This window comes from Pezoporus occidentalis, unplaced genomic scaffold, assembly GCF_034315485.1.
Source record: "Pezoporus occidentalis ecotype Australia unplaced genomic scaffold, CSIRO_AGI_Poc_V1 ctg186, whole genome shotgun sequence".
Classification (NCBI taxonomy): Eukaryota; Metazoa; Chordata; class Aves; order Psittaciformes; family Psittacidae; genus Pezoporus; species Pezoporus occidentalis.
The window spans coordinates 309,405-333,637 of record NW_026913704.1 but is presented as its reverse complement, the minus strand read 5'-3'; positions in this window follow the sequence as shown (position 1 = coordinate 333,637).

Here is a 24,233-nt window from a genome sequence, read left to right as displayed (position 1 = left end):
TCCTTTCAGGCAGTTACAGAGAGCGGTAAGGTCCCCCCTGTGTCTTCCCTTCTCCAGGATAAACAACCCCAGTTGCCTCAGCTGCTCCTCACATGACTTGTTCTCCAACCCCTTTACCAACATCATTGCCCTTTTTTGGACCTGCTCCAGCAACTCATTGCGTTTCTTGTAAGTGAGGGGCCAAAAACTGAGCACAGTATTTGAGGTGCAGCCTTGCCAGTGTTCAGTACAGGGAACCTCACGGGTCAGGGAGGCTAGTTAAAAATTATCTTTTAAGATCATATTTTATTTCTTTTTCTTTCATCCCATAGCACTGGAAATGTTCTCCTGAATTCTAAGTTTTGCATAATTCTGTACTTCATCATCTACATTTTGGCCAATCACGGTGAATATTCAAAAGCTTAGCAATATAAAGTTCCCTTCAAAATAGCAAAGCAGAAAAAGAACAGGGACAGGTTTCACAGTCTTTGTGTTCAATTAAAAGCACAGAAGAATGCAGAGTGCCTGAATATTTAGAAATTGAGCTATGTTAAAACATGGCTTGATCATTTTGCTTTCTGAATGTCAGCTTTGGTCTGGAGAGCTCAGGATAGTCTAAACGGTGGGGTAATAAAATGTCAAAGCAATCACAAGTGGAGTGTTTTTTCCTTCATTCTTAAAAGGGAAGGTATTCTAATACAAAAGATTGCCAGTACTTTATGTGAAAATCTCCTATCTTAAGAAGTTATTGAACTCAAGTAAGTAAAATCTCTCAATTTTTCATTTGGCTTTGATGTTGATCTCCTTAATCACAACTGAAAGCTTAAGATCAGTGAAAACTAAAACACTACTTCTCAAAAGGTATGTCTTTGAAAAAGAAATTTATTTCCCAATACTACAAATGCAAGCAGTCCTGTACTAGGTATATATATGCAAGCCAAAATTTAGAGTTTGAAGTAACTGCGAGTGAATCAGGATGGTTACTGCTTTAGCCCTGTTCATGATACATTATAATCTGATTGGGATGACCCTGATTCTAACCACATTTATGCTGGAGTACATTTACAGGAAATTAATGAATTATAAATAGTGTGGAAGTCAGTGAAATTATAGCTCAATTATTCAAGAATAACTGAGATAAAAAACTGTCCTATTTATTGTTTCACTTGGCACAGTATGTCCCTAATGAACCACATTTCTCCTGTCTTTAATTTTGCTGTGTAGGACTTTGATAGTGGAAAGTCAATTTCCACAAAAAAAGGTAATGTTTTTTAGAGTAAAGGGGCAATTGCAAATCACTCATTCCACAGGCAAGTTCACAGATAGAATATATAGGACTAGTGGCAGCCAGTTTCTTCTTACTGGCTGATTCAGAGCACCCTTTTAGGCAGCAAATGCTGTGGACATAGAGTGGCTCTCTTTCAGGGCCAGAATTGGATGTTTCAGGGAGAGTCTGGATGTTTCAAGCTGTTCTGCTTGTATGTCTTGCTGCATTCAAAAGATAAACAGAGGAATTTTGCTGAGATTTTGCGTTCTTCCTCCTGTGTTTTGTCTCACTATTGTGAGAAGAAGATGCACTGTGTTTTAAAACATCTTATCCTCATTGCCTTGAAGTGGGAAAAAGCACAATACTTGTATCTTTATCTTAGTTGTCCTTTGTTCTTGTTGGCTTTTCAGAGCAGCAGCCTGGAACTGATATAATTCTCAAGGGGCTTGCTGCTGCTGCAGAGTTCTGAATGGCAATAGTAAAACAGATCCTTCTTACCAGTTTCATTCTGCTATTATAGAGAAATGTAGAAGCAACTCCAGAAGTGCTTGTTGTTGATCTTCAGTATCACAGATCCACTTCCAAATTTGTGTCATGAGCAGTATTCTGGTTTAAAATTCATTGAGATTGAGGAATTTTTTATTGGTCCAGGTCACCAGAATAAATCCACCCCAGTGGCATGATGTCACATAATTGAGAAACAGAATGTGCAAAAGAAAGAAAATCTGCAGCTTTTTTGTTTGCTTGCTTAATTTTGTGTGTACAGTTTTTGGTGATGATTGTTTTGCTTGTTTGGTTGCTTTTTTGTCCAGCTACAAATCAAGCTTGCTTTCAAAGCATGTTTCTAAGTGTTTAATGCCTCTTAGCTAATTATGCTTTCTGAGCATGAAAACTTTGAAAATCAACTGTTTATTTTGAAAAGGGTTGCTCTAATCAGCAGTTGATATGTCTTATAATTAATTCCTTCTGCAATCCTCACCTTATATATTTTTTCTGTAAATTTAGAGAAATAACTGCTCTATCCAAATAAGATCGAGTACATGCAGGCAGATAACTGTTGCTGGAATACAGGTGACATCTGGATTGCCCTGAATATCCAATAGTTCTCATGTTCAAAAGTATCTGTTTCCTGACTTTCTTAAAACTTTTGTTATTTTTTTCTTATTCATCTCTAGTCATTTAAGGGTAAATGCGGAATCTTAATTAGATAGAAACCTGCTAAATGGATTTTAGTTGGATTGCCCACAATTACAAACTGAAATGGATAATCGAATTTATGTCTCTCCAGTTTAGAGACAAGGATGTTGTGCAGGACAGTATCAAACTCTTTTCACAAGTCCAGGTAGATGACATCAGCGGCTTTGCCCCTATCCATCAGTTCTGCAGCTCCATCATAGAAGGCCACCAAATTGGTTAGTCAGGATTTCCCCTTAGTGAAGCCATGCTGGCTGTCACCAAGCACCTTGTTGATTTTCATGTGCCTTAGCGTAATTTCCAGGAGAATCTGCTCCATGATTCTTCCAGGCACAGAGGTGAGGCTGGCTGGTCTGTAGTTTCCTGGATCTTCCATTTTCCCCTTCTTGAAAATGGGGGTTATGTTTCCCTTTTTCCAGCCATCAGGAACTTCACCTGACTGCCATGATTTTTAAGATAAGATGGACAGTGTCTTAGTGACTTCATTTGCCAGCTCCCTTAGGACTCACAGATGGATTTCATCACATCCCATGGACTTGTGCACACTCAGGTTCCTAAGATGCGTTCTCTATTTCCTGTAATGAATTATTTATAAAAGCAGATGGATTTTTCATTATTTTCAGTGCTAGATTGAATGAAACTTGTGTGTGAGACTTCATGTGATGGCTAAACAAAGAATTTAAAAACTTTGAAGGATAATGTTTGAGGACTGAGAACGTTTCCAGCCTCAGGCTATGCCATGAAACAGCCACAACATTACTGTGCCTCAAAATCCAAAGCAGTTTTAAAGAATTGTTGTGGGAGTATAGGGGGGAATGCTTAGAAGTGTTTGACTTCTAGTATTTCTGCATACATACAGGATAAAAAGCATTAGATTATTACCATATCTAAACCAGTTTCATTTTTGTGTTACAAAATCTCTTTGGATTTTTATAAAAGAAATAGGAATGAAAAGATTGAGTTTGCCATGCTGGGTGGAAGGAACTCTTCTATTTTCTTATTTAAATGTTCTAAAAGTAGGACTTAAAACTGTTTAGGAATGCTTTTTAAGTCCAGTAGCATGTCCACATATTGTGATAAAAAGTCTCTAATAGGTTACAAGTTTAATGCCACATAATAAAATCACACACACATAAATCAGACTATTAGGGTTTTTTTTAATCCTTTTTTTTTTTTGTATCTGTGTTATTAATCCATGCAGCTGAATTGTATTTTCTCCATATTTGTGTGTGTCTGTTTTTAAACTGGATCCTGTCAGCACAGTCTCTGTCACCCATGAGGCTTACTCTGAATGATTGTTTCTTAATAGCCCTCACTTGAAGTTGTTTACTGTCAACAACTGAAATTAAGGATAGTGCCTGGCAGCCCAAAAGGAACAAAATTTCCAAATTAGAGGCCCGGCACTTTTAATTTCTCAGGGAACCTTTACATTAAATGCTTTCAGAAAGCAAATAGAAGGCATTTTAGCAATTTAGATCTTGGTAAATTATTTTAAGTGGTTTGTTTACTAAATCAGGTTCATCAGTAAAACACTGTTTAAAAACATTTATGATTTTGATGTTTGTCTAGAACAGGAGTATGAATGAGAGAAGATGCTGTGCAAAACTGCCTATGTAGATATCCTGCTTCTTTTTGCTCTATCCTACGGTGCCACTGGTATTTATCTTCCAGTGCTGCTGCTGAAAGAAGAGGAACCTGAGTCTGTGTACTAGTTCAAGCTAGGAACAAATTCCTGGCCAGGACTGCTGAAGTGATGAAGCTTTATCTTAATGTGAAACTGATATTATACTTTTGTTTGACTTGTATTGAAATGTGTAGTCCTGTAGCACAGTAATAGCATATTGCCATTGCTAGCTATGTGCCTCAAGCATTGTATTGTTTGTAAGGCCCTAGGCTGATGCTTCTCAGACTTTCTCTATCTGAATTCATACTGACTTTTTCTGGAGCTGTTTTGACTTGGAATTGCTATGACAGTTTTTCTTGTGACCAGGTGCCTGTGCGTGATGATTTTTATCTGTGTATATCTGTGCATACTACCAAATTAGTTGTCCTATAGATAATAGTAACAAGTAATTATTTGGTATAGAATGAGATATTTGTGACTCTAAAATGCAGAAATACAGGGCTGGTCTGATAGCAGAGGCTTTGAAAATGGAGACATGGGATGAAGTATAGTGGAGTACAAGCAGGAGATGATAGGAAACAGGACACAAGCTAACATGAGAGACCCTCAGGACTGTAAAAAAACCTCCAATGTGCAGTAAAAGAAATGCAAGTATAGGAATGGGACAGAACTGGCTTTAGGAATGACAGAAATAGTATCTAACCTATGTAAAGTATACCATGTATGGTAAATTTATATAAAATGTGAACTTGCAGACCAGTGAGGAAAAGCAGCATGTAAAAGTGTGCTAGGAAACATGCAGAAATTACCCCAATCAGATCCTGGAGTGACAGAAAAGAAACCACCACCACCATATTTCTACCAGTGAAAGACCTGGCTTGAATACAAATTGCTGTACATCACCTCTGGCCATGCTGGAGCCATTGACCTTAAGACGCAGAGGAACAGAGAAAGGGTCAGCATAACAGTGGGGAAAGGGGGAGGTGTTAGCAACTGTGTGCATAACAGTTTTCACTTGAAAGTTTTGAGACTTCTGTGGAGTAAAAATTAAGTTGGACAAATAATTCTTTGGTTAAACTGCTAAGATTTCAGTTGTACTAACAAAAAAAAAATAGTTTGGCATTACACGTAAGGTATGTTTTCTTTTTTCCTGTAACAAGATTTTTAGTATAACAGAAGGTTAAAGTACTTAAAACTGAACAGTACATAGTAAGGAGGATTACTGCCTCTGCAGAATACATTGGTTATAGTGCTCACTGAACAGCTGCCAAGGCAGCCAGTTGCTTTCTTCCTCCTATTCTACTGCTTTGTGGTTTGTCCTTCATGTTTAAAGGGGGGTTCATTGTTCAGCTTCTGTGGTCTCTATCAATTTTCTATTTTAGAAGTGCTATTTTACGCAGGGGAGCTTTAGCAACGTTTTGCTACAACTTGCACTGCTTGTTGCCAGTAACTCCTTTTTGCTGCACCACCATACCATGCACATTGGTCCATTCTAGTCAGCACGTCAAGAAACGCTGAGAAAAAAAAAACATACTGCTGCTCTTTCCTCAAAATCTGTTCCTCTTCCTGTGGTTGAGAAGAGATCGGGGACCTTATTTTTACTTCCAGATTTCAGAGTGTAGGGTTTGGTGCTCATTCCATCTATTGCTGTGCTCTACCCCCTCCCCCCCATGCAATGCTGTTTTTCTTAACTTCACAACTCTGCAGCATGCAGTCTCAGCAATTAAGATAAAATCCACATGTGAGTATATTTTTAATTTTCTTGCTGTTTATCTTAAAAAACAAATTGCTTTAATGTTTGCAGTTTTGCTAGCCCTCCACATGTATTCAAATTAGTTTCCTTAGACTGTGGTTTCATCATGTGTGTAATCCACACACATCTGACTCCAGACGTCTCCTCCTGTTCTCGAAACCTTTTCCCTTGTGTCTGATCAAATGGCAATGTGACTGTGACCAGAGCTGGAGCAACAAGACTGAAGTTTGTTATATTTACTTTTTGATGGGGTAAATTTTCCACTGCATAAGTCAGATGATCCAGCTCCCAGTGTACTTTTACAATCCTACAATGGTTGGTAATCTGTGGTTGAGATCAGGGAGGCCATCGCCATTCATAGAACAGCTTCTAGTTAGATTGCGTAAATTCCTTTTAGGAAACCAACCCCACTTGCCTTCTAAAAGGAGGCAGCAGCTCTTTGATTTCAGAGACCTAGAATCTGGCTTCTTCTACTAGTGGTAAAGATGAGTGGATGAACTGTGGAGTATGTGAAAGATGTTAGAAAACCTGGGAGTCCAGGAAAAGTGAGAACTGAGTGCTAAAAGAAAGGATGTGAAAGCATTTTGCTGCCTTCGTTTCGCTCTTCTGAAATTTGTACATAGCATGGGGGAAGTATGTGTTTTGTTTGTAGGCTATTTAGAAAGAAACAAAGGTGATGGTGGTTCTTTGCCCTCTACAATGTATGTTTTTTTTCATCTGGTGAACTCAGTGTACAGTTCTGCGTTAGAGCTGTGGTCTTGATCTCTAAATACCTATTTTTCCTTGTTAAAGGGATGTATTGTGCACCAGCAGTATGTTGATAATGTGACTGACAGAAATTAATCAGAAGATATGAATAAGCGTAAAAATATAATGTTTTTGAAAGATGTTAAACTCTTGGTTGATCACATCTTTATCTGATCTATCTACCTGTCTGTTATCTTTTTGCCACTTTATAGCTGTTTTGTTTTGAAGGACAGAGATGACAGGATTCCCTGGCACATTTCCCAGGGAGCCTTCCTGCAGGAGTCTGGTGGTTCTTGTATGAAGTATGAAAATTGCTGGCTTTTATTTTTTTATGGCTGTTGGTTTAGGAGTGAGGTGTTAGGTTTTTATTGTTGCTACTGGGGTTTTTTTTTTGTTTATATGTCACAAGGGGATGTTACACAGATTTGATAGACTCCTACAGTGCTCTTCCCTTGTGAGTCACAGGATGCTACGCTGCATCCCAGAGAAAAAAAAAAACAAACTCATCCAAGTACAAAACTGAGGTTTCTTGCACTAGTGGCTCAAAAATAGGGCAATTCTACAATGTGAAGTCGATTTAGAAATGAGGGAGTAACTGGACTTTAGAAAGAGATCATTTTCTTTTCATGCTTAAGGAAGTAATGCACCTTGAGCTTTATTTCTCATCTCTAATGATGTTTTGTCAGAATAACAGTACAGAATATACCTGTTCTTTTGATTTTAGCAGCTTCTTTGGAGTATGGCATAAGCACAGACTGAAACAAATACAAGTGGCTGTACAACCCTCTGCGTTTTAATTCTTTTTTTATTTCCTAGATAAAGCACGTCTTATCAGCCACACATACTTTAGGGGAAGTATTTACTACAGAGAGGGATTCTTCAAAGTACCTCAGAAGAGTTGGAAGGCAAAGATCTGTGGTAACACTTCAGAATATGTGACCTTTGTAAATGAAGGAGTACTGTGGCTTGATCCAGAACAAAGTGGGAGAGGCGAAACTCTCTCCTGCGTTTTTTCAGTCTCAAATTCTGTCTCTCTTCACATCCTGTCTCATTCAGTACACAGGATGAATGGCTGCGCTGATCATTAAGGGGTTGGTAACAGTCTCACTCTACGACTGGAAAGTAAGCTTTGTTATAGGCATAAGCATAGTGATGTTCATGTGTTCCTAATGTCTGTTGGTCAGTGGAAAGGCCAGACGGCCACTAAGAGAGAACCTTTGCATCAGGAGTAAGACAAATTGGAGAGAGACAGAGGGCTAAACTACTGTTTGTTTTACAAACATGAGAGACTTTTGCTTTTCTCTCTGATCACTAAGTATAAATAAAATGTATTCTTTTTCAGGTAGGCCTAATAAGCTTAGAAAGATTTTCTTCTTTCAGAGCAATGTATACATTTAATTAATTATTTCTTGGAATCATAGAATCATAGAATAGTTAGGGTTGGAAAAGACCTTAGGATCATCAAGTTCCAACACCCCTGCCATGGGCAGGGACGCCACATACTAAACCATGTCACCCAAGACTCCGTCAAACCCAGCTTTGAACCCTGCCGGCTGATGTTAAGTTTCTCATCAACCGACACCCACAAGTCCTTCTCCGCTGGGCTGCTCTGAATCTCTGAATCTGGTTGTATCTACAATTTTTTTTCCCAGATGAGTGCTGGAGTGCAAATGCGGCAATATTTTTTTTTTTTTTTATAGGGAACCAGAGTGTTCACAAGGTGTGCTTGCATAGGCTGAAACAGAAGCACAGGGATGAAGTGTCATAGCATTACAAGACCAATGAACCACCTTATGTTTCTGTGCTGTGATCTCGCAAAGGTGTTTGCAGTGAAACCCTGGTCCTCAGTAAGGGAACTGCTAGTAAGGTAAACAAGTGTACAGAGAGATGAACTGAGGTCTGTGCTTGGGGTCTTCTGCAGCTTATGACATGTTTTCTTGAGCAGAGCTCTCCATGAAAGTGCGGGTATTGGCTTTCTGATAGAGGTGCCAAGTCCACATGAAGTGCTATTCTTAGCTGCATGGGCTTCCTGGCAAACGTTTCTGTTGGCTTGGAAATCTTCATGGTCCCCTTATTTCAGTGTGGCTTGGAGGTCTGTGATGGCGAGGGAAGATGAGCCTTCCCATAATGTTCTTAAACATTCTGATGGAAATTGTTATATTGTGGAGAGCTGCAAGGTCAGTATTCATCACAGAATTGAGAGAGCAACTTAATAGTGACTGAAGTGATATATATATATACACACACATATATATATGCATATATGTGGTAGCAATGGAAGTAACAGTGTCTAGATAAATACCTGCTGATGGGGATGAGCTTTTGGGACAGTGGGCAAGGCGTTTAAAATGGCTAATGCTACAGCATAAAAGCAGAGTGGAATGGGCTGGGAGAAAGAGAGCTATGAGTGCTGAAAAGAGAGAAAGTGTAAATAGAAGAGGAGGCTAGTGTTAGGAAGAGGAATAGTGTTAGGAAACAGGGATGGGAGAAGATAACAATGTAGCCATTAAAAACACATTAATTTATACTCCAGGGATTTTGCTAGGTGATAATATCTATCTGTTCCTAATCTATCTCCAACATCTTCCTTTTTGTAGAGTAACAGCTATAATTCATTGGTTTTAGTGTATGTACTTGACACTTTGGAATATATTGTAGGTAATGAGCTGTGAACAAGGAGTGTATGTTAAAGTCTATGAAGTTTTAGATAAGCCACTCTTCAGGAAAGGTTTTGTTTTGCATTTGCTCTGACTCTTTTTTGGCATAGAGCGATGCTAAAAGATGTCTACAAATAGTCTGAAAATAAGGAGGAACTTATAATGCTGAAAATACTCAGCTGATTCAAAAGATTTGTCTCTGAACAGCATTTTTTCCATATGTCATGGCTAGTTTTTCCTCAGAGGTCACCAATTTTAACAGAACGATTGACCTCTGCTGAGGGCAAGTTTTAAGTAGAAATCAGATACATATGTTACTTTCTGGTTTTAAGGTGTAAAAAGAGGTTACTAGTTTTAATTAACATGGTATAAGGCAATGGATAAACTGAACTGGAAGGAATTTTTAATGTCATCAAGTTTTGTCCCCCAGTACTGCAAATTCAATGACATATGCCTTTCACTAGCTTAAGTGCGCTTTATGTTTAAAGGAGTCAGAAAAACCATGGAAGACATTATTATTCTATGGTTAGGATTTTTCTCATTTCTAGCCTAAATTTACTCTTTTTTTCCCCTCTTCTTTTCTTTTATCAGCGTTGTCTTTAGTATCAAAGTAGGTCTTCAGAGCTGTGTATTATTTTTCTTGCTTGGTGTGTCCTAAGGTCATATTAGATTCTCTTGCAGCAGTATCATATTGATAGGTCATAGGTTGCTTTTTTTTAAGACCAACTTTCATCTGCATCCTTTCTTCAGATGCTTTCCATGCATGAATTACAAGTTAACCAAATAAATTGCATTCTTTTTATACTATTGAATTTTGCTGCTTCTCCTACTGCAGTCCTCACAATTTCCTTCTTTCTGGTAACATCCTCTTTAATAAAGAATGTCACTCACTCTTCCTGTCCATGATATAGATGAGAGTACTAAATAAAATGCTTATGAAAATAATCCTTAAGGAATTTGAAATAACTTGTTTCTTACCAGGTGCATTTTCTTTCACTGCTTTCATTTTCCTTCTCTAACTCCTTAATTCCTGGTATGTTTTAAATTTTCCTACTAATCCTCATTTTCTGACTTTACTATTTGCTCTAATGTGACACCATCTGTAATGCTTTCCTGGAATCCTGTAAGAGAAGATTTTCTTTGTACCTCACTTATGTTGTATTGAAAATCTATTGAAGAGAAGCTGTCAGGTTAGCCTAGTGTGATCCATAGCTGGCAAAGTTGCACTGTCTTACATCTTGTTTTCCAAGTTCAACTAGTTTTTAATTCTTCTTTTTTTTGCAAAATTTGTTCCAGATTTTTGCATGCTCTTGAGGACAGTCAAAGTAGTTCATTTATGTTGGGGTGTTTGTGTGTGTGTGGGGAGGGGGTGGCTGTGATTATCTCTGTGTGTGCTTTCAAAGGGACACTAGCATTAATGAGAGTTAGCTGTGGGAATGAATGCATTGCAGACTACAAGGCTCCTGAGTGTTAAAATTAATTGGTGTTGGAAATTAGTTTTTGAACTAATAACAATGCTAAGACACTTAAGTATATCTAAATAAACCTGAGAAGTACTCATGTTAAACAATATTCAACCAGGATTCTTTTTTTTTGTTTTCCTGTGTGTAGTACTAGTGAGTGAAATGAAATTCAACAGGCACAGTTTTATCTGCCCAGGTATCATCTGAGCCACAGGACGCTACAGCGAGAACACTTCTGGAAAATGTAAAATTTTGCCAAAGATCAATAAACTTTTTTGCATGCCTAGAACACTTTCACTTGATATAGTGAAAGTTGTCATAGTAATATTAAGAAAAAATGAAAGTCACACTTTGTTTTAAAATCCATGCAGTTGAAGGATAATGTTGAAATTATTACTGGAAGTTTGCTCCTTCCTCCCCACACCCCCACCCCACCCCACTTCAGTTTTCTTTACATATTGTTCCCTTGCATTTGGTTCTTAATGGAAGTATTTCAAGCTTAAATTAGAGCTCTAAATGCCAATGATGTTTAATCACCAAAAATTTTGATTCTATGTAAACATTAATTTAGTAATGCAAGGCAGCTGTGAACGATGTCAAGTAATTTGCTGAGTAGGAATAATTGGTGAAAGTGGATTTTAATCATGTTCTTTAACTTTCTGAAAAACATATTTCTCATGCAATGACCCGGTGTCAATCCCAGGATTATGGAATACACCAGAAAGGTTTTTGCTTAGTTCTCTATTAAACTATAAGCTTTATATTCTATGAAATGGAATTTGGCAAGGGAAACAACTGTGAGTGCATCTTTTGGGTCTCCTATGGTAGCTGATTAGATAATTCTCATTGAGCAAGCACTCATTTCTGTAGGGAATGTACATATTCAATGAAAGAACAGTGCAATCTGCTGTAGGTCAAAAAAACAACAGGCTTCATTAGAGCCCACTCTACTTAGTATTCTATTTAGCATCCCTTTCGTGGACTTTTGAGGGGCTTGAACTTAAAGCAATTAATTTCTCCTTTTTTTTTTTTCCAGAGTTAGAAGAAAAAAGTGACATCATTAAAACTGGAGTTGTAGTTACTGTTCTCTATAAGCAATTTTTACAGTGTTCATATAGCTGATTTGCTTTTGACTTGATATTTTAGTAGATAGATTAGCAAACAGCCTTTCAATTTGTACCTCTTACTCTGTCAGTTTTTATTGCAGGTTTTTCTGCCACCTGATATGCTGTGAATTGATCCAATTGAAAAGGTGGGATACCTGCAAAATTAAATGGTATCCCTCCAAGATTCTGTTAACTGAAACACTTATTTTTCTGACCGAAATACATCTTAGTATTTAATTAAAATAATGGCATCTGCTGCTTTTCCTTATTATCTTAACCCAAATCAAGGTTTAATGGACTTTCTGGAACAGAAAGAAGCAGTATCCAAACAAAAATAAAATAAAACCCCCAAGCAAACCAATAATGTAATGTGATGTTATAAAAATAGGCTTGCTATTATTTGAGGACATGAATTTCTGGCATGATAAGAATGGATGCCAGTCTCTGTTTAGTGAATTATAGTTATAATATTTATGTGTAAATGTTGAAGAAAAGTAGGTTTCCAATTCCTTTTTAGTGACTTAAGTCCCCAGTCCTCAAATTTGTTGAAATTAAAGAGTTTGAATTTGTTTTTCATAAGTAAAACTAAAACTTTAATTCATTCATTTTAGAATAGTTTTCTAAAGTATAAAGAAAAAAAATGGAATTTTAAAAGAAGCATGGCAATTGCTTTTGTATTTAATTATCTTATTCTTCATCTTGCTTTGAGCTTCTACATCTCCTCTTTTCACTGTTCAAAGAGAAATATGCTATGTTTTACAATAAATGGAAAGTTAGCATGATATACAGTCTTACTGCTGTTGATTAATAGCTCTGCATATTCTAATAGCTGCTGTGTCTGACACTGTTACTGTTCTGATGTGTTATTTTTTGATACATGAGATCTGTTTTTTTTCTTCACTTAGCCACTAAGTCATTGATATATTGAAATGTGTAATTTCACTTGAAACACTATTTGGTAGTGTCTCATGAGAAAGAGTCAAATACTTTTTTAAAAAAGATAATACTGATGTATACTGTGTTAGCAAGGATCATTATATATCTGTAATGAGAATATTTTACGGTGATGGTAAATGTTGTTTCTTAGCCACATGCATGAGGGATAGTGGCTGTAGGACTGTACTGAACCCTATGGCTTATGTGCTGCACAGAAGGCTTTGAACAGGATAAGTTTTGTATATTTGTTTTCACCTTTGTTTCTGATGGAGAGTGGATGTTTGCAGTTATGTGCTACTGTGGGCATCTTTTAATTCCTAGCTAATGTTTTCTGAACCTGTTTAACAAGTCCATTTAACTTGATAAGAAAAACTGAAATCACAGAGACATGAAACTGTTCCGTATTTTAAAAAAACCAAAAAGAGAAAAAGGTGGATGATTTTATTTTTCTTTTTTCTCCCACACCTAATAAGTTTAAATGAAAAACTTTGGTAAAATCAGTTTGAGGTAGCATTTTTATCTAAACAAATAAATTTGATCAAAATTTATAACCTAGGATCTTACAAATGAAGATTCTTGGCTAGCTTGACTGTAGTAAATAATTTGTTAAAGATTGCATTTGCAGTGTTCATGCAAAACTCATCATTAATACAACTGGGGTTTAGATTCCAATCTTGTGTAAGACCTTAATTTTTCCCTTTGGATTGCAATTGCAGATTCTCTGGAGGATAATTCTATTATCCTCCAGATAATGGGATGCTGCCTGGATTCTTGAAGAGCTAATCTTGTTCTAACTTTACCATACTTTGAAACATTTGCTAGGATGCCCCTTTGCTGTTTTCCATCTTTGTTTTCCCAAATAAAAACTGTCACGTGTTCCTATGAAAAAAAAAAACAAACAAAAAAAAGACTCCAAAACAACAACAATTTTCCTTTCAGAGGTAGGAGAACATAATATTTGCAGATATATGGTCTTTATAGAAATGCTTAAAATGTGGCAGAAATGAAGAGTTGCATAAGTGAGAAAACTTTTTTCCTTGGGGCATTCACCTTCTAGTTAAAGTCAGTGGGTACTATACCTACAAAAGAATTAAGGAGTAAAAGAGAAAAGATACTAACTAGGAAATAATTTACTACAATCATGTTCTGGATTTGAGTTCAAAGCGATCACTTTAAATGAAATTGCCAACAGTCACAATCTTCTACAGAGAAATGCCACTGCTTCTTGATACGCCTTTTATATGCAGAATGTCTCATTTTCTAATATATACCTGTAATTATATAAATATATAAATATATATATATGACTACTAGGTGGGTAATCATGATTAAAAAGTGCAAAGGGCTGGTGTCTGACATCAAGGAAGCAGGTTTAATTTCTGTTTAAGAATTTAAAAAAAAAAGCTCTCCGTGTTTTTCACCTGCACTTCTTTCAGATACGCCTTCCCAAAGTTGGATCATTTGACATTCCAGTTTTAGCTCATATCTGAATGACTTGAAACAATATTAGTTTCTTAATTACTTTAAGCAGCTATGCTCAAGCATGGCTATTGTTATGGAATTAGAAGCATATGTAGATTGAATGTTTTCTGGGTTTTTCTAACACTTTTGAGGTATAAAAATTTTGCAGGAACATAGCTAAAAGTGCCTAAAAAATACCCAAACACTAAATTAACCAAAATAATGTTCTGAGGATCAATGTGTTTTTAGCTACTGTTTCTAAAATGAACACATTAATTTCTGAAGCTCAGGCAACTATAGAGCAAGTCTATACTGGAGAAGTGCTACTCAAAGCAATGTAAGAACCTAATGAACTAACCAACTTGCTAGAAGGACACAGAGGCAGATTCCGAGTTTCTTGTTGTCATCTTTTCTATTCCTGCTGTTGTGTTAATAGTTAGGGTAATACATTGCATATGTAATAGATGGATTCTTGTTTCCTGCTGACTTCTGAAGCTAGCAGTTGCTCAAACATTGTGCCAGTGACTCCCAGGGAGTTGCAATTGGCACATTTAACTCCAGATATAGCATTTCCCAAGTTTCTTGGTTGCCTGCTGCATTAATTTTCAGTGTTCTTTGACAAGTAGTTTATTTAGTGTGGAGTCACAGTGTTCAGGTGAGGACCAAGAGGGACAAAATATGATCTAGGTCCGGTAAGTGCACACTTTTTCTAAGGAAATGCATTTTTGTTGTTTAATTTTGGGAAAGAAAAAAGGGGAGATGCAAGCATCAGACATACCAGAACTAGTAACCCTGCTTAAACAGAAAGCAAAACCAGCAAGAAAAAACTTATTTTCTTCTCCCCTCTCTGTTCTCAGCGTTATTCATCCCAGTGAGTTTCCATCACAGGTAAAATTGTGCAAACTTGTTTCTGGAGGCAATACTTTCATAATGAATGCTACTCATTTATTTTCTCCCCAGACCTGCCTGAAATCAGTATTTAGCACATAAGGTTATCTAGAAAGTGCGTTTTTCAACCCATTGTAAGGGCATTTCCAAGTTGTCCTGTGACCAGTGTGTTAGGAATGTTGTGAAGGTAGGTATAACTCAGTCATACTGGTTTTCTTGAGTCAACAGTTGTTAGAGTAACCCTATGTATGAATAGAGGTGCTCAATAAATCAGTGTGAAAATTGCACTATGACAATGTTGGTTGAACCAATATAAAAATCAAGCTCAGCTGTTGATGGAAATCTGGTTTTCAGTCACATGTTTAAGAGGCTAATAGCATTTTAAATTCCTGTATGCAAGTGGTTTTGGCAGTAATTCTGAGAAGACTGATGCTAGGAACACAAACTTTGGCATGTGACTTTATCATCAGTCATAACAAATTTGTATTTTTCTGTGCATTGCCAGAGTTCCTATAAATGTCAGATGCTCACAGTTTTGACTTTCTGTGCATGCCTGTGGTATATACACATGCATGCTTATGGTATGAATATACATGTATGCATGGATAATTTACCTGTAAATTCCAAGTACCCAAGGGAATTAAGTAACCACATCTGTGAAAAATTTCTTGGCAATGAACAATTTATCCAACTCCAACAAGCAGAAAGCAGAGCTCAGTGAGCAGAGACTGGAACTGCACAAATGTGAACTGCAATAAAACTTGCACAAAATCTCTGCAGATCAGTCTGGCAGGATTTGCATAACTTGAACCAAGGCATGCCAGGCCTTATGAATACAGCAGAAACCTGGACTTCAGACTGTAAAGCTCATAAGCCATTGTTGATTATTTATATTATTTTTTATGTCAGTTATTAAATGTTTCCAGGCTGGATGAGTACAAGGTGAAGTCTGTGCAGTTTTGTGCTCTCCTATTGTTCTGGATTCAGCAGCAGCAGTCATTTTTCTCCTTCTTAGTAGCTGGTGCAGCGCTGTGTTTTTGACTTTCAGCCTGGAAACAGCACTGATAATGCCGATGTTTTTAATTGTTGCTCAGTAATGTTTACTCTGACCAAGGACTTTGTGAGTCTCCCGCTCTGCCAGGGAGGAGCGGAAGCCGGGAGGAAGCAGAGACAGGACACCTGACCCAAACTAACCGAAGAGGTATTCCATACCACAGCACATCGTGCCCACTATGTAAACTGGGTGCAGTTACCCGGAAGGGTGAGATCAATGCTTGGCTGGGCTGGGTATCAGTCGGCGGGTGGTGAGTGGTTGTATTCTCTTCCCTTGTTATTTCACATATCATTATTATTATTAGTGGTAGCAGTAGTGGTTTGTGTTATACCTTAGTTACTGGACTGTTCTTATCTCAATCCATGGGAGTTACATTCTTTCAATTCTTCTCCCCATCTCTCTGGGAGCGAGGGGGGAGGAAGGACGGGGGGAGTGAGAGAGTGGCTGCGTGGCTGACTGAGCTTAAATGACAACACCTGTGCACCATAGCTGAACAACTCCTCAGTGACTTGTGTAAACATATCCAGCCCCAGGGCCAACAATTTGGTGCTGGTATTTGTATCTGGACAATCTTTTGGCTTGTTTTTTCTCAGTCTTTGGAAAGATCACACTCATTGTCTTCTGTACTTACTGAAATGTGGCCCTGATGTTAAAAAGTATAGGGATGTGTATGAGGTTTAATCATTCTATGTGTGTGCACACCTTACTGTATTGGCATGCAGTAAGCATTTACCATTGGATTAAATAGCAATAAAAGATAAGCCATTTCAGCATCTAATGAGATTTAGTGCAAGACTTCCTTCTCTTGCAAACTTTATTTCCAAAATAAGCAACTCGCATCCGTATTTTGGTCAGTCTTTTTAGAGGTTTTAGTTCAATGTGAGATATTGAATTAGGCAAAAGGGAACTTGTGATTAAATTTTAGACTGCTTACCATCTGTATGCGGCTATAATTACAGCTTGATATTTCCTACATGTTGGCTTAGAATAGTCCTCTTTTCGGTAATTTATATTCTTTGGTTCCAAAATTACTTCTGATGATGGTCAGTAACTGTTTTTGTAGACACCTTTAGTAGAGATGTTTTCATATCCGATTATCTTTGCTGAGTGAAAGTTAGAGCTGAAAGAACTCGTTTAGTCTTCAAAAGGTTGCTCTGTCCAATAGTTTTACTATTTTCAGTTGTACGCATGCTGAGTATAGTTGACTTGGTAGTAAGGTGAAGCTTTCAAAGAGGAGTTGTAAGCTGACAGAGGTGTGCGATTCTTTCTTGTATTGGAATGACAACATAGTGTTTTGTCTCCTGCAAGGACAAATGGTAAACAAGGATGTTAAGCCTGAAGTTTATAATCCAGCCAGTGCTGTAACAGAGTCAATAGTGGATATATAGCTTGCTGAGATGTAAAAGAATAAATATGTGAAAAGGAAATTATGTTAATCTCTGTATTTTCTTTATTCTTATGCACTCTAAATGACCATAAAAACAAGCCTTTGCATGAATGCTACTTACATGTGGTTCAAACAGGCAAGCAAGGTGTAACGGAAAATTTGTAGTGGCTTGGAAATGTGCTCAGCTGGTACTTCAAACTGATCTACAATGTAAGAAATCTATACAAAATCTACTTTAAGAGATATAGAACCATCCCTTAAGAACACTAATTATCATCTCTGAACATCCTAAAATATTAAAAAATATTTGGTTTATCTATAGAATGAGGTTCATAATTTTCAGTTACACAGAAAGAAATTTATATATGTTTACTGAAGATTATTTTATTAGGTTAGATTTCTGATTTATTTAAATTTTTGAAGGAGATCACATTGTGCAGTGGGGATGCAATTCAAACACTGAAAAACTAGTGAAATTTCTGAATAATATAGTTCACTTTTGATTATTCTTTATTTATTTGTCAATAGCTTGATCTTTCCATTTGACCCTCTCTTGTGGTATTCTCTCTACCTGTTGTTGTCTGTGTCCTGTTCAGTCACTTAATTTCACTATTCACTTTACCTTTGAGATATTGAAAAGTATTTGCTGAGTACTTTGAACACACCACTCCACTCAGGTTTTATATCTTTGCTCCTGAGGGCTGCAGTTGTGTTCTGAACTCTCTTTTATGTTAAAATTTTGTTTGCATCAGTTGTTTTACACTACTGTTGCTACCTGTTGAAGAAATCTCAATGTATGGGGTTATTCTAAAGAGTCCCTGCATTGTTTGATCATTTAATAGTTGTCACAAGTCATAGTTGCACTAGAATGAGATAAGCATTTAGTGCGTGATTTAAGTCACTAAAAATTGGAACCAAGAAGTCAGTGGAATGACTGTTGGCTCTGTAGAAATCTGTAAAAAAAGTCCTAGGGATGAATGTTCAGGAAAAAAAAAGCTCTAAATAAAATCAAAAAAACCCACGTATTTTTCTCAAATTTATGTTAGTGACTGATGTAATTTTGAAAATACAAAAAATATTCTGCTTTGGGATATTCTTTGTATTACAAAGCTGTCAAACAGTAAGGATGAAACTCAGATAATCATGATGTTTGTAGTAGCTTGGATTTTTTTAGTTTTGTATTCTCTCTCCCTGTTATTTCCATTTTTATTATTATTATTATTATATTGTACATTTGTCCTGGGTTCAGCAGTAGCCATCATGTTTCTCCTTCTTGGTAGCTGGTGCAGTGCAGTGTTTTGACTTTCGGCTTGGGAACAGAGCTGATAGCGATGTTTTGGTTCGGCCAAGGACTTTGTGAGCCTCATGCTCTGCCAGGGAGGAGGGGAAGCCAGGAGGAAGCAGAGACAGGACACCTGGCCCAAACTGACCAAAGAGGTATTCCATACCACAGCACGTCATGGCCAGGATGTAACTGAGAGTTACCCGGAAGGGCTAGTGCACTGTGGCTTTGGACTAGGTATCAGTTGGTACTCGTGAGGGCGGGGTGGGGTGAGTTATCGGTCAGCTGGTGGTGAGGTGTTGTGTTCTCTTCCCTTGTTATTTCCTTCATCATCGTTATTAGTGGTGGTAGCAGTAGTGATTTGTGTTATACCTTAGTTACTAAACTGTTGTTATCTCAACCCGTAGGAGTTGCATTCTTTCGATTCTCCTTACCATCCCTCTAGGAGCAGGGGGAGGGCAAGAAGAGGGGGAGTGAGTGAACGAGCTGCATGGCTAGGTTTAAACCATGACAATTCTCCTCTAAGAAGGTATTGTTGACAGCCTACTGTACTCTGTATTCTTCCTGTTCACTTTACTGAGATTTTTTCATTTCATGCATTGACATTCACAGCTTGCTGGAGTAATTCCATAAAGTCAATGCATATCCTTAATACACACAAACAGAAGTTGGAACACTGTGTTTTTTGCTGTAGTTTTTGAAAGCTGGGCACAGTCACATAGAATAATTTTTTCTTTTTAACTCCTTGTGAAGTCTACTGGTGGTGGACATGACCAACTCCTAGTCTTTTTTAGGATATTTGTAAGTTTGGAGTCTGTTACTAAATTGTTACAGTTTGCTTTTCTGCATGGTTTTTATCACTTCAGTTAATGTGGAAAAAAAAAACCCTGATACAGAATTAGAAGCCTTGTGTAGTCTAGCTGAAATCATCTTGCTAGTGTGGTTCACCTGTTAGTGTTAGGGCTTTTAAGTAATGACTTGTGACATAAATGTCCTCTTGGCTTTGATCTAGATATGTGGATGGACTTAGGTTCGTATTCTGCTATGTAGACTTACCGTTTAATGCATGAGTAGGGTAGAGAAACTGCTTCATTTCTCTAAGAGCTTTCTATTGTGTGGGAGTCCAGGGCTGGTGAGGAGGCGCTGTAACTGCTTGTCAGAGGTGTACTGTGGAAAACTGCTGCTCCATGGGCTTGATCTTAGAGGGCCTTTTACTACCTGGTATAGTTTGAATCATCAAAATTACCCTAAGCTGTTATCTTGGTTTCTTCCACTTCTGTAAAAGATAGCTTGAATTTTGTCCAGAATAGAAAAGTGCCAGGGTTGAACTGAGGCTAAACTACGTGGTCTGTAGACTGATAAAATAAACGTGATTTAGGTGCTGATTAAAAGGCATGTGTTTATTAGGGAAAACAACAGAAAGTTCTGATAGGCAGATAGAGTAATGGAGAATAAATATCATCAGCATCACATTTCAAAACAAGATGGAAGAGAAGGTGGCTGTTCTGATGCTCAAGACTGACTGTTAGGGGCGCAGTATTGAAAAAAAAAGCTTTCTGTTTTGAGTTTTTCTTTGCCTAAGGAAACTTGACCTGATATATTCTTTACGAATAAAGACAAATATATTAAAATTACAACATGAGATTGGTCTTTCCGGTTGGTTAGGTGAGGGGAAAAAAAAAAAAAATTTGTTTGGACTTTGATTTTGTCATCTGTTTCCAAATGTTGGATGTTATTTTTTAGAAGCAATATTTCATACATTCAACTTTTCAGGTTGAACCGGATTCAACAGATAATGTTGTTCACTAAGGCTGAACCCTTGTTTCTGTAAGGCAATTTTTTCTTACTGATTTATTTTTAAATACTGCTTTATGGCTTTGAGACTGCATCCAAAAATGTAATATATGATATAAATTAAGCTGTATTATTTCACATAACATAATCTTCATAGATTTGTAGATTTCTAGGGAATGATTAATACGTATGTGTTTGCAGCACCTGCAATATTTCCCAGCTTGAGCAAACATTTGCTGCATGGGCATCAAGCAAATATTTTGAGGATGCATGCATCCCTAGATGGTAACTTTTGTTAAAGGTCACATGACAGCTCACGGTGTTACGGGCTTTTGATAGAGTTACATCAGTTACAGGCAGTACTAGAAATGACTGTCTGTGAGTAAGCCTCAGACTCTGTGAGCTATTTAGATAATGTCCAAGGTGATGACTGGTCACCTTGGAACCTGCACAGGTGTGACTTGCATGACCCTTGTCTGCCACATCATATGAAAAGTGATCGTTCTAAGTCAAGGCACCTTCTGTGTGCTTTGAGATTTTGGAAATAGTATATATTTAGCTCTGTTTGTAATCCTGACAGAAAAGAGAATTCCACATTTCCAACTGAGTTAAGTCTTAGCCTTTTTCCTAAACTTAGCTTAAGCATAAAGGGAAATGTGAGAATGTATTCTTGTCATTATTTTTGACTGTACCTATACTGTGTTACCTTTCTGAGCTGTCCACCAGTATTTTTCTAAGAGAAGAAATTATTTTTTCCCAGATTCAGCAGTATTGCTTAGCTAATATGCATGTACAGATTAGACTCTGTTCAATTCAGCAATACAGCACTGCAAAAAATCATGTACTGGTTTTGACACTTTTTAAGAAGCTCAGTATTTCATGGTGTGAAATAGTGTGAGAAAAATGTTAATGAGAATCAAGAGCAGGGGCCAAATTATACCAAAAATTCCAAGCATAGCCTTTACTCAGGACTAGTAATCCTCTCACTAGCTTCTCAGCTAAAAGGAATCTCCTAGTATTTGACAGTGGTGTGGCAGAATACTGCCCTTGAAGGCGACGGGCCCAGACTAAGTTCCTCTATACTGAGGCAATGTTGTGGGAAAATACCATAGTATGTAGCCTTTGAAAGTGCTAATATATCTTTAAGAAAGATAGAGCTCAAGTATTCTGAATTTTTCCACATCTGCTAGTTTGTGTAGATGGCCAATACCAGCAAAGTTGTTTAACCTTAGGTATTAGGTCTTCCTTTTTATGTTTTACTAAGATCATTTGATTTATGCTGTGGAGAGAGATTGAGACTGAATGAGAATGTGGGACCTGGTATCTTGCTAGGGAAACACAGTTGCAGTGCTACTACTGTGCACCTGTGAAGAGCCTCCCAGATCATCACTTCCAAGCCTTGGGCAGAACCAGGATCTTGATTTCTGAGACATACTCAGCAGGTATAATTGAAACCAAGTAAAGTTCTGCCTGGGAAATAATGATGACTACTTTTCCTAAAGGCTGCAAATAGGTAAAAGTATTGTTTATACTTTCTTTATTTTTATTTAAGCCACTATATTTTAGGTCAGGAAAATCTGCCAGAGACTTGCAGTATTATGAAATGAAATATGCTTTGCCTCTGCTTCATCAGAAGATGAGCTACTTACATAAAAATCACAGTCCATGGCTGGAAACTGTATTTGAACTTATCCTATAGCAGAAAGATCTTTTTTGTAGTGATAGTAGAAAGCTTATAAAATTACACTAATAAAACATGATTTTAAAACCTAGGTATTATATTTCACAAGTTCAAACTCGAACATGCCAAAATTAGTTCTATTGCAATAAATTTTAGGTAGCTAGAACTTTATTTTGGTATCCAAGCTTCAGGTCACGTAACAGTCAAGATATAATTTGAATTTTAGTTTCCACAAAGAAAGAAATAGAATTGAAATACTTGTGTAACATTTTTAAACATTGAAAAGATGTCATTAGTTCTGTGTTCAAGGATGATCAGTTTGTGTTAGTAGGCATAGGATTAGGCTCAAGGAAATGAAACCAAGTAGCATGGCTAAATTACAGTGAGAAATTACTCCTCTCAAATGTTCCTTCTCTTTTTTTGGATATACAGTTTTTCTCAAGAGTGAGCATGAATCAAATATAAGATCATAATTTAATACTTTCAGAGGAATGCAACATAGTAAAAGCAGCATAGTAAAAGCAACTCCAAGCATTTTAATCAGTACTATATAATAGAAATAATTTAATAACAGTTTATACTTAGTTATAATGAGACATGCTTACAAACCAAGCTAGGTTAAACCTCAAAGTCTAAATTCTACTCTTAATTAACACTAGCATAAATCTAGAATAAATTCACTGAATGCAATATTACACCAGGATCACTGAAAATAAATTGGGTTGTCAATGTAGCACAAAATACTGTGCTCTTCTCACTCATTTAACACAGTTCCAGTTGCATAATAGCATAAAGCTAATTGTCCAAACAAGTTAACACATTATGGTGGTCTGTAGCTCTTAATTAACAGAACAAGGCTTTTCAATAATTTCAAAGTACACTGTATTTTATATTCACAAGGAATTAAAGATAACATCACAGATATATCACAGCTTAGTTCACTTGGTTTAGCAGCACGGTTCACCATTGCCAACTACATAAGCTGTCACACATCAAATGATAGCTGCAACCCTTTTCCCTGCCCTGACTGCAAGGGCAGCTCCTTCAGGAAATGCCTATAAGGTGGCTGGGCAGCTGCCAGCTGAGCTACTCTGGATTAAAATACAGAAACTAACCTCCTTTTTCCTACTTCCACCAAGGTAACAGGTGTTCCTCAATTAAAATTTGACAAGCCATTAGATCGTCAAAACAATCAGCATAAATTTAGAATAGTTATTTCACATTTGTAAAATTCAATGAGTAAGAGCAAATTGTGATTTAACTGTCTTAGCAGACTCATAACAGTGCAGCTCTCAAAAGCCTACTAAGACACTATTATTTGGATGACAATTCCTGGCTGTAAAGCTTTTTTGCATTTTTTTCAGGGCTCCGTGGTAATAAGGCACCTTGTTATCATAATGGCACAATGACATAGATGCTACTGTGTTCAGAATATGTGATAAATATGACTGTCACAGCTTATGAAAAAAAAGACATCATTTAACCTATCATTAGGATACTAATGTATTCTTACCAGAATACTAAAGTAATTCTTACTTTTATTATGGTAAGCTACTAAAAATTTAGAGATATGGAAATTGCCACGTTAGATGTGTCTTAGCATGTGATCCAGTGTGATCCAGTGATAAGTAGACATTAGGTCCACATGGCATGCCTTGAGCTGAAAGGATGAACTCCTGTTGCAGTCAGGTCAACATCAGCTCTGATCAATCTTGTGATTCTGAAGAGCATTTCTTTCAAGCCAGCATAGTGTTTTGTTGTAGAAGCTTTTGAAAAACCTGCTTGGAAGTTTGAAGTTGCCCTAGTTGATTGTTAGGAAGTGGATGAAACATTCCAACAGTGATGTCTCTGGCTAGCTTAGGGCATTTAAGAGTTCAGTTTTCCTCTCCATTAACTTTTCTGCAGAAACAAAGTTGAAGTGCTAAGGCATACTATAGATATTCCCCTCACTCTTCCTTAT